Source organism: Nomascus leucogenys, chromosome 9 (genome assembly GCF_006542625.1).
Source record: "Nomascus leucogenys isolate Asia chromosome 9, Asia_NLE_v1, whole genome shotgun sequence".
NCBI classification, from domain to species: Eukaryota; Metazoa; Chordata; class Mammalia; order Primates; family Hylobatidae; genus Nomascus; species Nomascus leucogenys.
The window spans coordinates 30,948,369-30,962,559 of NC_044389.1; the positions used below are offsets into that span (position 1 = coordinate 30,948,369).

Sequence of the window (14,191 nt, forward strand, 5' to 3'; positions counted from 1 at the left end):
CCATACGCATTTATTAAAACTTAAGTCCACATCTAATGTATTTCTCCAAGGAAATTTTGACACATTGCAGATCTCAACTAATTAGGTAAATTCCATTCCATTCAATCACTCATTGAGTGACTTCCAAGTGCAAAGTAGTGTGCTAGCTGCTATGGGGGTTGCTGAGATGAGCAAAAGGGCCTAGCCTTCCTGTAGCTTGGCCAATTAGTCGTCTCAGTTTCCATTTTAGATTGGTGAAGCTGCATCTCCTTTCACAAATGTAAGAGAAAGCAATCATTATTTTAGGTGATTGGGCTGCAACCTGGGAAATACATTTTCTAGTAACATAGTTAATAAAAAAGAAAAGAAACTTCTTAATACCTGGTGACTGGAGACACTGTTGTGTGCTCATTTCTATGTTTATCCTAGCCCAGTTTACATCCAACCACTCTTGTCATAATTGCATAACCACAGCATGTCATGTTGTTTCTTGTTGCAACTATAACTTGTAAAATTAAACTTCAGAACTGAGACAGTCAAGCTAAATAATTGCCTGCTTTAAAAAATATGTATGTATGTAATTTACATGCCACTTCAGATAAGCTCTTGAATTATGATCTCTGGAAGTCAAAACTGTCACCATTTTTTAAAATATAGTTTCACTGTCGCAATTCTTCTTGTACACAAGCCCTATCCCTGTTTTTTCAGTTTTCTAAGCAGTACTTTATACTGGTCTATTGCAATCTGCTTTTTGTGTTTTATGTAGAACCCAATTAAGCACAATTTTTATTTACTCCATGCTATGGGACTTTTAAAATTGAAGCTCAAAGAAGGATCATGAAGCGGCCAAAGATGTATTTGTTTGCTAAAAGCCTATTAATAAAAGTATCTTTACACAGTAAAGCTGGAAAAAAAAAAAGGGCATCTGAGTACCCAGCATGTACACTGTGTAGGGTCCTCCAACCTGTATTATATATCATGTAACCCTTCCCTCACCTTGGGAAGGAGGCTTCACTATATCCATTTCCAAAATAGTATTTTTAGGAGATGTATATTTTCATGAAGACTGATCGACCCAATATCTCTGAGTGAATTCCGATTGACTAGATGTATAAGTAGATTTACATAGTCAATATGTTCCTAAAAAACTGGAGGCAAATCAACTTTCACATACAAATTATTTTCATGTAAACTTGCATTGTAAGATCAGACCTGCCATACCCTCACTTCTGATTGATAATCAGCACTGTGCTGCTCAGAGCACTTGCTGGAGTCTGAAGCTTACCCATGTGTACATACCCTTTCCTAACAACTCTCTGATGAGTTTGGATTCCATTCTACCCATGAGGAGGTGCGGAATGAAACAGTTTAAATCACCTGAAATAAGCAGAGACCACACTCTGAGATACAAGCTAAACATCAGGAGAGAAAATACAAGCAAAGCATTGCTCCCTCCTCCCTTTATATTTGGTTCTAAGAAGCTGGAGGAAAACAAAGCATCATAAGACAGTGAGGTTTCACCAATTTCTCTGTTAACTGGCAGTTTCCTTCTACAATCTCCCTCTGGAATTACTGTGCTATTACCCTTTAGTTAGGGCCACCCTCAAAGTGGAGCTGGAAGGAAACTTCAAAGGATACAGAACCCCAAGACCTCTGTACTTAAACATGTGAGCTACACAAGATGCCTCATTATACGGCTGTAAGTTGTATTGATAAATTCAAATGAAGAAGTCACATTTATCACCTTAGGACTCTTCTGTAAATATGTCACCTGCCTCTCCTGCCCTATTGGAAGGTGACATGACATTCCCTCTCCCAGCCTTTGGTGTCTCCTTTAGACAAAAACAAACAAACAAAAAACAAAAACAAAAAAAAACACATCTTACAGAAGGGGGCTGCTTAGAGCCTGGAGCAAGCCACTCAGAATGTAAAACTCAAAGCTTGCCTGGTCACAAAGGCAACATAGCGCTGGGACATGATTCACTTGGAAATTATAATAGAGGAAACCACCTTCCTCCTAAGTAGGATTTTTGAATGAGTCATAGCAAATAGTACCAAAGCTCTTGAATGATGCCCTGTGATTCTTCGAGAAGCTCAAACCCCTTCAGACAGTGGTCTGTTAATTCCCAGAAACCCATGTTGAACGATAAAGTGAGATGGGGTGGAGGGATAAATGTCTAGCCAAGAAAACAAAATTATCAGTTTTCTAAAGTCGGAGTTAAATTAAGTCAACCCTGAGAAGGAAAGCTGGAACTTTAAGGTCCTTCTAGGATGAACTTTTAACACTGGAGGATGTGAGACGTCTCTACCACCCAAGGCCATTTTTCTTTGGAAACATGCCCAGTTGTGACAAAGCTAGACAACAGAAGCACCCCGCCCCTCCTCAGGCACCCACCCACCCAAGAGCTGAGCACACTGGTCTTTGTTGCCCTTTTTAGAAGCCTCCAGGACTGTTCTCTGAAGCAGGTTTGCACAGCAGTAAACATTGAGTGACATTCTATTTCAATGCTGCATTTGTGATCTGTGAAGTACCCGTCCCAGCATTGGTTTAACACCTATAAATACACTCAGTTGTCCTATCACTGGTACTTCCTACTTTGTAAGTAGCAAAACAAAAATAGGTGATCCAATCCAAATTAATTTCCATGCCTGACAATTGCATTTCCAAACAGCCAACATGGAACATGTTCTATTGATCCTACAATCCAGCTCTAGACAATATGAAAAAGGGGAGAAAACTCCAAATTCAGCATCTTGAACTTAAAAGACCCTTCAGAAACATCACCTTCTCCCCACAACAGTGCTGAAGTAGCTCAGGCCCACTCCGCCTATGTTTGTTTCTATCCTGGTACATCCCAATTCTATCAAATCAAAAGGTTATTCCTACTAGGCAGAAGCTGAACCCATCCCCTTGAATAGGGAGGTGTTCATTACATCTGTCTGTGTAATGAACTTGTCATTTCCCCAAACGGCCTGGACAGTCTCCTTAAAAAAAAAAAAAAGAAAAAAATACTCCATGGAATCTATGGTGTGTCAGTCCCCTTCCTAACATCTGAGTCAGACTACGTGTGTCTTTACTGAGGTTCTGGGTGCCCAGGGTGTATCACTTTCAGAGTTGCTTCAGTAACTGAACTATGGCTGTCTTCCAGCCACAGACAACACAAGCACTATCTATTTTAAAACAATTTTCCTAACCCACAGGCAATGGAAGAGATCCCATAGGTCACCGACTTCCTATTGGAAACAAATTATTTCTCTCTCAAACTGCTTGCCGTCTCTCAGAATTAATGAGTGTTTATGTGTGCATATTTTTATCTTTGGCCATGCAACTCTTGGAGCAAAGACCACCCCAAATTTTACCGACATGCCTGAGCCATTCAGAGCTTTAGAAGAGAAATGAACGAGTGCTGAGAGCCCTTAAGCCCAGCACTTCTCTCACACAAACTGTAAGTGGAAAGGAAAAAACAAAAACAAAAACAAAAACTAACCCTCCCTAGAGGGAGGGAGCAGGGTGGATGATAGGGAAAGGACATAATAACCAGCAGACCAAAGGCAGCCGCGGCGGCGTCACTTCGCGAACTGCCTGCAGAGGAGAGTGAAATCTGTTTCGTGTACAATAACCAAGCACCCTCTGGCTGCCTCGCATGGGCACGAATAATAAATACACCGAGGTGGGCAAACAGATGCACCGAGCCACCCCCAAAAGGTCAAAACTTCAGAAATCCCGGGGGTCAAACCACCCACACAAACACATCAATCAGTCGGAGCGGGAGAAGGGACTTGGATACTTAGCAAAGGATCCTAAATTGTGTTTTTCCTTTCAAGCTCTGGTTTGCAAAGTACACTGGCTACACGCAAAGCTAGAGGAGAGCAGGAAGGCTGAGGGCGGCAGAGTGCGGGTGGGAAGGGAGGGATGTCTAACACCAGCCACCCAGGCCTCGATGTGACGAAAGAAGTCAGCAGCCCCGATCACATCCCAGCCCCTCCGCCCAGGCCGGCAGACGCCCCTCGCGGCTCCCCCATCCCAGCTTCCGTTCCTGGCAGCAGCCCCGCCAGCCCCGCACCAGCAGCAGCCCCGGCCCGGGCCCCGCGCAGGCAGAGCCACGACCGCGGCTCCCATCCCTTCCGTGCGGCAGACACCCCGCAGGCCTCCCTCCCTGCCCACCCGGGGATGCCCGGGTAGCCGAGCCGGGGCGGGCTGCACCGCCAGCTCCCCCCGCCCCAGAGCAGGCAATGGCTCACGCTTACCTTGGGCGTTCGCGGGGGGGCTGAAGGTGGCAAGCCTCCCGCCCCCCGCCCCTGTTCTCCTCGTCTTTTTTCTTCCTCCCTCCTCCTCTTCTTCCTCCTTCTCCCCACAGTGTGTCCGGGGCTCCCCCTCCTCCCCGCCGCTTGGAGTAAGAACCCAAAACCCCGAAGCCGGGCCCGCGTGCAAGCGTGCGGGAGGCGGCGGCGCGCGGCCAGCTCTCCAGTAACTGAGCGCGGCGCCCAGCTCCCAACTAAAGTGTGAAAGAAGCAGCGGCCGCGGCGGCCGCGGCACGGAACGTCCCCCTGGGAGTGGGCAGGGAGCGAGCGGGAGCTTGCGAGGAGCGAGCGAGGGAGGGGAGCTCCTCGCTCAGTCACTCACTCGAGGGGCGGGGGCAGCAGACACTCCCCCACCGCCGGCCCCTCCCCGCGCCCGGCTCCCGCGCGCGCCTGGCTCTCCTCCCCGGGGCGGGGCCTGCGGAGGCCGCCCGGACGCAGCGCGCTGGGGAGCGGGCTGGGGGCTGCTAGGACTGCGGGGCGGGAAGGAGGCGGGAGTGTGCGTGTGTGTGGGGGCAGGTGTGTGTGTGTGTGTGCGGTGTGCGTGTGTGTGTACGTGTGTGCGCGCGCGTCCTCTGCAGCGGCCGGCCAGCCGGAGGGAAGACCCCGGCGGGAAGACTGCGTCCCGTCCGGCCTCCCGGGCCTGTCTCTCGGGCGGTGGCGTGGGAGCGGCGAGGCTGCTGGAGGGGCAGCCGGGTGGCCCCGGCTTTGGGGGAGATTCTCGTCAGCCCCTGAGCCCAGCTTCGGGGCTGTGTCTGCTGGAAGCAGACGGAGGGAAGGCCGGGCGTCCTTGGCCCACCGCGCGGCCGCTCCCCTCCCGGGCCAGGCTGAACGGGCGGGCGCAGCCCAGAGGCCCAGGCCCTGCCACCGATCCGCCTCCATACTGACCCGAGCTGCGGCGCCTGCAAGATTAATGAAGCATCCGCGATTCGGTAGAGGCGGCACCGGGAGGAAAGACACGAGATCGTGCTGCGCCCCTCTCCCCACCCTCCTCAGCCTCATGGGACCTAAAGGCGTAGGCTGCGTCTGCTGGGCGCGTCCGGAGTGGTCCAGAGAGATCGCCACCCACCACTGCATACGTCCAGTTCTTTGTGGACCCTCATAGAAGCTCAATCAATTTCCCACCCTCTGGAAAAGGGTATTTTTCTCTTCCCTGGCATATTGGGTGTTTCTTGTGTGCACCTAATTGATCTTTTTCCATTGATAGCCTTTGGATGTCTTTTGTGCGGCTTCCCCGCGCTTCACTGCTCCCTCATTGCCTTAGACACGCGAGGAATGTCAGGCCCCCAGAGTGAGAACACCCAAGAAAACAATAGGGGCAAAAGATCCTCCCTGGGCCTCGCGGATTATGCACAAACCAGATCATTTTCCACATTCGGCCAGGATGAAGATGGAAAATGGAAAAGGACGCATCAGAGCGGTGACACTGACGAGAAAAGCAAATTCATAATTTAGTTTAATGAAATGAGTTAGTAATCAACCACTAATGTCTAGGAAATTGGCCTTTTTTGAAAACTGGTTTTCCCTTTTTCCACCTTTTTTGTTTTCAAATTAAAAGGCTAGTATCCCACTGTTGTTGTTTTAATTTTTATTGTTTTCAGGGATGAGGTCTCCTGCCAAGGCTGGACTCGAACTCCTGAACCCAAGAGATCCTCCTCAAGGGATCTTCTCCAACTCAGCCTCCCAAGTAGCTAGGACTACAGGCCAATTCCACCGCACCCTGCCTAACATCACATTGTTCAGGAACCTTAACTTATATTCTATTTTTACAAAATATCCATATTCTGGTTCATGCTTCTCCTTGGAGCCCCAATTTTTTGTAGTCTAGCCTCTTGGAAAGGAGCAGTTAAGAAGGGAGGGTAGAAAAATTGAGATTTCAATCAGGGGCAGCCAGCCCCATCCCTTTCACCATTGGTGACTTGTTTCATTTCTTCTTTCTTTCCTCATAAAGGGATTGTTAATGATCGTTCCTACCTCGTAAGCTTGTTGTGAAAGTAAAAAGAAAATAAAACGAGGTGGCAATGCATGTGAAACACTTTGCATAGTGCCTGACACATGGGTGAGAACTCAATAAATAGAAGCTATTGTTTCAAACTTGATTATTTTAAACTCAAATTTGGTAGAATTTTATTCTCTTTCCGTTCCTTCTGAAAAGTTAGGGAGGAGAATGGACACAGCTGATGGATTTATTCAAATGTAGTCCACTCTTCCCTTGGGATTTTATGCCCTGCTTGAAACTTTTGCCTGTGGTAAAATGAAATAAATACGTAACTGAGGGGTGTGTGTGTGTGTGTGTGTGTGTGTGTACATCCATATAAAAGGATCTTTGAGGACAACAAGTTTTGTTCTTCCCCCTCCTTTTTCCTTCCCTCATCTACATAGACCACCCTGAATAGACAGAGCTCTGTGATGTTGACCTGTGTACCCCTTCAGGGCTCAGACAGTGCTTGGTGCTGTAGATTTCTTGAGGGCAAGGCTATGGGGTTTGCTTGGCTTAATAACCTTAGAAATAACCGAAGGCCACAGAAGAAGCACTTCATACGTGTGTAGATGAAAGAACATCTATACTATGAACTTTTAAAACTAGGTTTAGATTACTCGAGATAATACAGGTTCATTGTGGAAATTTTCAACATTTGAAAAAAGCTAAGTACAAAAAATGAAAATCATAATTCCACCATCTAGAGAGAAGCATTCAATAAGGGCTTCAAGTTTGTCTATTTTCCCCTCATTTATTTCATCATCATTCAATCAACAAACATTTGTTAAGTACCTAGTTAGAGATCAGACAATTTACCAATACAAGAAAAGACTGTGTATGTGTTGTGTTGTTTGTTTCTCATAGAAACTATTCCACAGAAGCAACATTTTAGACAGCAGTAAGGTTCTCAGGATAACCTACAAAAGCCCATGGAAGGAATCCCACAGTTGAATGACCATGCTGACCAGAGACAATCCAGATTTTGTGGGACTTGAAGCACTTAAAATTTGGGGAGCCACCTTCAAGATTAAAAAAGACAAAAGTACTAAAACCCCTTAGGAGTGGCTAATGTAAATGAAGGTCGTGAAACAATTTGGGGAGCTACCTTCAATGTAAGAAAGACAAAAGTACAAAAACCCCTTGATTGGGCTCATGTAAATGAAGGTCTAAGCCCCATTTGCTTTTGAGTAAACCTACTCTGTCTGGTGCTGGAATTTGTATAGAAATTAACTGCTTTGATAAACATTGCTTCAATGTGAAATGTTCCTCGTTTTACCTAGGATCCCCAGGACACCTCTCCTCCCCTCCCCCACAAATTTAGAAGAGGTGAGAGGGAGACTCCCATCACCACCAACACACATTTCCCTGCACCTGGCCACAGCAGGGGCAGTGGGACTGGGGACCTCTATAGGGGCTGCAGAAGGAAAGGAGGGAGAGAAGAGCAAAATGGGTGGGGAGGGGACAGACAGGTTGGCCACCAAGGTGTTGGAGAGGCACATCGGGCATTGGTGTGCATACCAACTCACTAACTGCAACAGGAGTGACCACAAATTGCAAATCTGCTTGGTGTGCACAAGCTAAATCTACTAGACATTTTATCACAGAATAATCTCTCTAGCTATTCAGAATTAGTAAGATGACTATAAGCATATTTACATAAAAAGAATGAAGAACATGCGTTTTTTTCCCCTGGTTGCATCACCCTTCTACACCACCAGAATCTCTGGATTCCATATCTTCAAACACTCTAAATATGTTTTCCAAAAATTTAATATTCTTTTTGCCCAGAAAAATTACATTTTAATCTTCAAAGGCACCACTCTCATTATCAATTTTCTCTTAGTCCTAAAGCTTTAGCTTATAAAGACTTGCATCTATAGGACTGTACATAACATAATGGTTTGAATTATTTCTTTCTTCTTTCTTTTAAATATGATATGCCCTTCCATGGGCTTTTTTAGGCCAAACTGAATGTTTGAAGCCCTAATCCTCAATGTGATGGTATTAGAATGTGAGGTCTTTAGGAGGCAATTGGAATTTGATGATTTGAGAGTGGGGTCCTCATGATAGGATTAGTGCACTGATAAGAAAAGCCAGACAGCTTGTTCCCTCCCACCCGCATATGAGAACACAGCAAGAAGACAGCCATCTAAGCCAGGAAGAGGGTTTCTACTAAGAACCTGAGCAGGCTGGCATCATGATCTCAGACTCTAAGCCTCCGGACCTGTGAGAAATGATATCTTTTGTTTAAACCGTGCAGACTATGGTGTTTTGTTATAGCAGCCTGAACCCACCAAGACAATAGGTTCCCTTTATCATTGATAGTCAAGGAAAATGTATGATTGTTTAAAAGATAGTAAAAGCAGCACACCACTCTCCTATAACTTCTCATATAAATCTAAATGAATTCATTTTATGTGGTTTATTTTTTAAATGTTTTCCCATAAAGTTAATTTTTCTGAATAATCAAGTTCAAAAGTAGCTTTGGCAGAGTCATTCAAAAATAAGTGACCCTAAGCTGAAGACTACTCTGAAATGTGCTTTATTTCCATTTGCTTCATGCAATCACAGCTAACACTGGTTGTCTGCTGTATGTCAAGCATGGCATCATGTAATTCATAATACAAACTAACTCACTTCATCTTCCTGACAACACACTCAGATAGATGCTAATATTATCATCATTCCCATGCAGATGTGGAAACAGAGGCACGGAGGGGTGAAGTCATGAGTGCAAGGTAAAGTAGTTGATTTTCATTAGTCAGATGCCAGAGCCCATGCTTTTAACTGTTTTTTTTTTTTTTTTTTTTTTTTTTTTTTTTTTTTTTTTTTTTTTTTTTTTTGAGATGGAGTCTCACTCTGTCAGCCAGGCTGGAGTGCAATGCCGAGATCTCGGCTCACTGCAGCCTCCGCCTCCCGGGTTCACACCACTCTCCTGCCTCAGCCTCCCGAGTAGCTGGGACTACAGGCGCCCGCCACTAAGCCTGCCACTATGCCGGGCTAATTTTTTTGTATTTTTTTAGTAGAGACGGGGTTTCACCATGTTAGCCAGGGTGGTCTCGATCTCCTGACCTCATGATCTGCCCATCTCAGCCTCCCAAAGTGCTGGGATTACAGGCGTGAGCCACCGCGCCTGGCCTTAACTGTTAAGAAATATGTTTTCTCTTCAATCTCCTCTGTTTTTCTGCCTCAGTTTTACTCATCTTTCAAGGCCAGGCTCAAATCCTAACTCCTAAATGAGTGATCTCAGCTTCTGTGTTTCTGAACTTTTGAAGTATCCAGGATCTTCCACAGCCTTACACTGTTGGGGACCTTCCACATCTTTTACATTAGCTCCACCAGGCTTGATTGTGTGTGTGTGTGTGTGTGTGTGTGTGTGTTTGGTGTGTTTAAAATCTTCCTTTGCAGATACCACAGTGCACACACAAGTAAAGGACTCAATAAGCAGCTGTGAATGGAGGGCTGTTTATGCATTTTTATTTTATAGTGGTGCCACTTTTGGTGACACAGCTCCTTCTGGATGGTTCCAGGCTAAATCAGAGCAGAGTTTAAAGTCAGTGCTAACAACTTGCTAATGGTTCTAATTGGTCTTTCAATGATGTGTGAATTACTCTGAGTAACCAGCTTTTCCAGACCTTAGATAGCTCTTACTTTCTTGTTTATATCTGTTATCTGTTTATTTTCTTCTTGGCTTTCTCTGTAGGGGTTTTTTTTGGTTTGTTTTTTGTTTGTTTTGGTTTTTTTTTTTTTTGAGATGGAGTCTCTGTCACGCACCAGGCTGGAGTGCAGTGGCGCGATCTTGGCTCACCGCAACCTCTGCCTCTTGGGTTCAAGCGATTCTCCTGCCTCAGCCTCCCGAGTAGCTGGGACTACAGGCATGTGTCACCACACCCAGCTCTTTTTTCTATTTTTAGTAGAGATGTGGTTTCACCATGTTGGCCAGGAGGTCTCAATCTCTTGACCTTGTGATCCTCTTGCCTTGGCCTCCCAAAGTGCTGGGATTACAGGCGTGAGCCACTGCCCCTGGCCTGTATTCTCTTTTATGTTGTTTTCAAGAGTTGGGTAGATAGAAGATGAGAACATGGAACATTTTCCCTTGAAGCAAGGAGTGTAAGAGCCCATCACCAGAGTAAGACTCAAAATGAGGCAGAGGGAAGGTAAATCCAGATACTATTAAACGGTCAGCAGAGCCTCTCAAGGTTGCTGGCTTCCTCCCCTTTTTGTTTTCTGGCCTTTGCTTCACCCAGATATTGAAGTTAGCATTCCAGTGTAGAGCTCTTTTCTCCCAGGACACTTGACAGCCCCACCACTGTGGGTATAACTGATGAATCCCCAGACGCTCAAGTCATCTGGCCCTTACTGATACCTGCTTAGAGTATTGTTCCGCTGCCAGCTTATACGTGCTAATAGTATTGTCATTTCACACACTGGCCCTGTCTCTCCAATCAACTATAAGCTCTATGAAAACAGCAGACCTTGTTGTTCCTATAGGGCTCAGGCTCAATATACCTTTGGAAGTTGATGGATCAATCAATTAAGTTACTATGTGCATTCCTCTTAGTGGAGATAGAAAGCAAATATTGACATCCAGAAATTTCAGCAACTGTGACACAGCAAGAAGGATGTGGCTAAAAAGAAAGAAACAGAGAGTGAGAAGAAACAAAAAAACAAAACCACATTATATTTCATCTCTTTCTCAGCTTTACCTCTTTGAAAATGTACTCTCCCTCCCCTATCCTTTTCAGAAAGTGAAACAGTATTGAAAAGATAAACACAGGCTGGGTGTGGTGGCTCAAGGCCTGTAATCCCAGCACTTTGGGAGGCTGAGGTGGATAGATTGCTTGAGCTCAGGAGTTTAAGATCAGCCTGAGCAATATAGGGAGACTTCATCTCAATAAAAAATTTAAAAATTAGCCAGGTGTGGTGGCGTGCACCTGCCTGTAGTCCTAGCTACTTGGGAGGCTGAGTTGGAGGATCGTTTGAGCCTTGGAGGTCAAGGCTACAGTGAGCCATGTTCGAGCCACTGCATTTGAGCCCGGGCAACAGAATGAGACTCCATCTCAAATAAATAAATAAATAAATAAATAAATAAATAAATAAATAGATAAATAGATAGATAGATAAACACAGGGAGTAAAGTTGCGGTTTTGTTCATCATAATGAAGCAAGAACGCTTAAAGCAGCTAGTAAGTCTTTAGCATGGATTACACTACAGTTTTCAAAAGCTATACTGGTTCTGATACTACAGTATGATTTCAGATGCAATTGTTGAGAATCAAGTTATCTTAAGAGTGAATGGAAAAATTGCTACCAGAGATATAAGCAAACTATTATTTCAAGATTGTATTATATAAAGGAGAAAGGAAGGGATTGGAAAATCCCAAAACAAGAATTTCAAATAGTTTTTGGATATTAGTGTGTATTAAGCAGTTTTCTAATCTTTACTGCCTGTTTAAACTGATTTAAGCCTCCCAACAGTGCTATGAAGATGTTATTATTATTATCTCTATTTTCTAGATATGAAATCCAAGGAACAGCAAGGTTAAGTAAGTAGAGCAAAGCCAAGGGTGCCCAGCTATAAGTGGCAGAGCTGGGATTTGCTCTTAAGCCTGGTATGAAACCACTACCCCAAACTGATGGTGGCCTCTAAACCTTCGTGACTCTGGGTATAGAAGTGAACAATTTATCTCCTGGAATCTGCTGAATGATAGATATCTGCAGTACACTTTCCACCTTCTTCTGTGTGGGTGTAGTCTTTATGACATGTGAGGGGCCAAGACAAGGAAAAGGGGATTAACATTCTCAGACCATGCCACGTACTGGCTAACAGAAGCTCCCCCTCGCTTCTCCTAGCCAGAAGACTATTAACCTCATGAGGTAGGAGATAACAGAGCAAAGAGGGCTAGAAGGTTTAGGACAAGATAGCATTTCCATGCATCAGCACTCAGTTTAATCAAATCAGTCCTTGATCCAAAATAAAGCTGTTGATGAAGAACATCATTTCACCTTATTCGGAGTGCCAGATGTTAATGGAAAGGAATGTAAACACTTAAAATGCTTGCACCAATTTGAAATGATGGTTTTATCAGCTTCCTCCTTTCCTCCTTGTTTAGTTCTGCAACCCTAGCCCAGACCTCAGTCTCTCTATCCTGGATTCTTAACCAGTTGTCTTGACATCAGGCTCTGTGGTTGTGCATCATCCTTGCTGCTAAAGCCCTGTCTCTAAAGCATAGATCTGTTCCAGCTTAAAAGTTCCAGCTCCTGGAGGAGTTCAGAATGAAGCCTAAACTTTTCCATCATGCATGCAAAACCTTCCACAAATTGGCTCCTGCCTACTTTTTCAGACAGATCCCTGGTTCCAAACATTAACTGGACAAATAGCCCAATCACCTGGCTGCGTTGCTGGTTCCCATCCATATTCTGCTGTTTTCTACCCCTTCACCCTTGCACTTAGCCTTCCCTCTGCGTAGACTACTCAAACCCCTACACATTTCAGGAGCTGCCTCTCAGCCAATCTCACTCTTCCCCTGACACTCATTAGCTCTCTGGCCGTGGGCAAGCCACCTTGACCTCTCTGATGGTATTCATCTGCAACAAAGAGAACATATTATGTAGACGGAGAATTTGAAATAAAGACCTGGTACTCTGCACACTTACAGAGCAGATACAGGTGTTTTTTATATGGCTATCATGTTAACCCTTGTTCCTTGTGATCTGGCTTAAATGCTATTTGTTCTGAGAAGCTTTCCAAAATTTCCCTTGTTAGAATGGAGCTCTTCCCCTCTTCATCTCTTGTTAAAGTTTTGAGGTTTTATGAAAACCTCAGAAATTTGGTTTATTCATTATAATTCTGACTAATACAAGGCAGATATGTATTTTGTAAATTACACAATTCCGTGGTGTTTAATATATTGACATGACTGTGCAACCATCACCACCATCTAATTTTGGAACATTTCTATCACTCCAAAGAATAGAAGAGCTGGCCGGGCACGGTGGCTCACGCTTGTAATCCCAGCACTTTGGAAGGCCGAGGCGGGCGGATCACGAGGTCAGGAGATCAAGACCACGGTGAAACCCCGTCTCTACTAAAAATACAAAAAAAAAAAAATTAGCCGGGCGTGGTGGCGGGCGCCTGTAGTCCTAGCTACTCGGAGAGGCTGAGGCAGGAGAATGGCGTGAACCCGGGAGGCGGAGCTTGCAGTGAGCCGAGATTGCGCCACTGCACTCCAGCCTGGGTGACAGAGCGAGACTCTGTCTCAAAAAAAAAAAAAAAAAAAAAAAAAGAATAGAAGAGCTCCCACTTCTCCACATCCTCACAGTTTTATTGCCTGACTTTTTTTTATTTTTTTTTTTTGAGACCGAGTTTCACTGTTACCCAGGCTGGAGTGCAGTGGCGTGATCTTGGCTTACTACAACCTCTGACTCCCAGGTTCAAGCAATTTTCAGCCTCCCAAGTAGCTGGGACTATAGGGCATGCCACCATGCCTGGCTAATTTTTGTATTTTTAGTAGAGATGGGGTTTCACCATGTTGGCCAGGCTGGTCCTGAACCACTGACCTCAGGTGATCTGCCTGCCTCAGCCTCCCAAAGTGCTGGGATTACAGGCGTGAGCCTCTGTGCCTGGCCTGACTTTTTTATTCTAGCTATCCTAGTGGATGTGAAATGGTAGCTCTTTATAGTTTTCAAATACATTTCCCTAATAACGAATCATGTTGAGCATTTTTTTTTATGTGCTGTCCTGTGGAAGTTTACAATTTTACGACGGCAGTTGCTACAGCCAGTACTCAGTTACCCTTTGCATGTCCTACAATTCTTTGCTCAAAGTTTTACAAATTATGGGGCTCCAAATGTGTTTATTGAATGAGTTATTTGCTCTTAATATCACCCATTAGGTTTCCTGACATGAAATGACTACAAGGGAAAAGAGAG

The 14,191-nt window shown here is 44.9% G+C and overlaps 1 protein-coding gene across 2 annotated transcripts in view; it reads right to left on the reverse strand.

Moving 5' to 3' along the window:
• The window catches only part of C9H1orf21 (chromosome 9 C1orf21 homolog), a 254,983-nt gene extending 249,141 nt beyond the window's left edge, over positions 1–5,842 (reverse strand). Inside the window, exon 1 of one of the 2 annotated variants that reach the window (XM_030818756.1) lies at positions 5,167–5,842. The gene's annotated coding sequence lies outside the window, so the exon portion shown is untranslated. Of the gene's footprint in view, positions 1–4,227; positions 4,608–5,166 lie in introns of those variants that run through there. The other variant, XM_003264455.3, reaches the window with a different exon arrangement.
• Between the last annotated feature and the right edge of the window lie 8,349 nt (positions 5,843–14,191).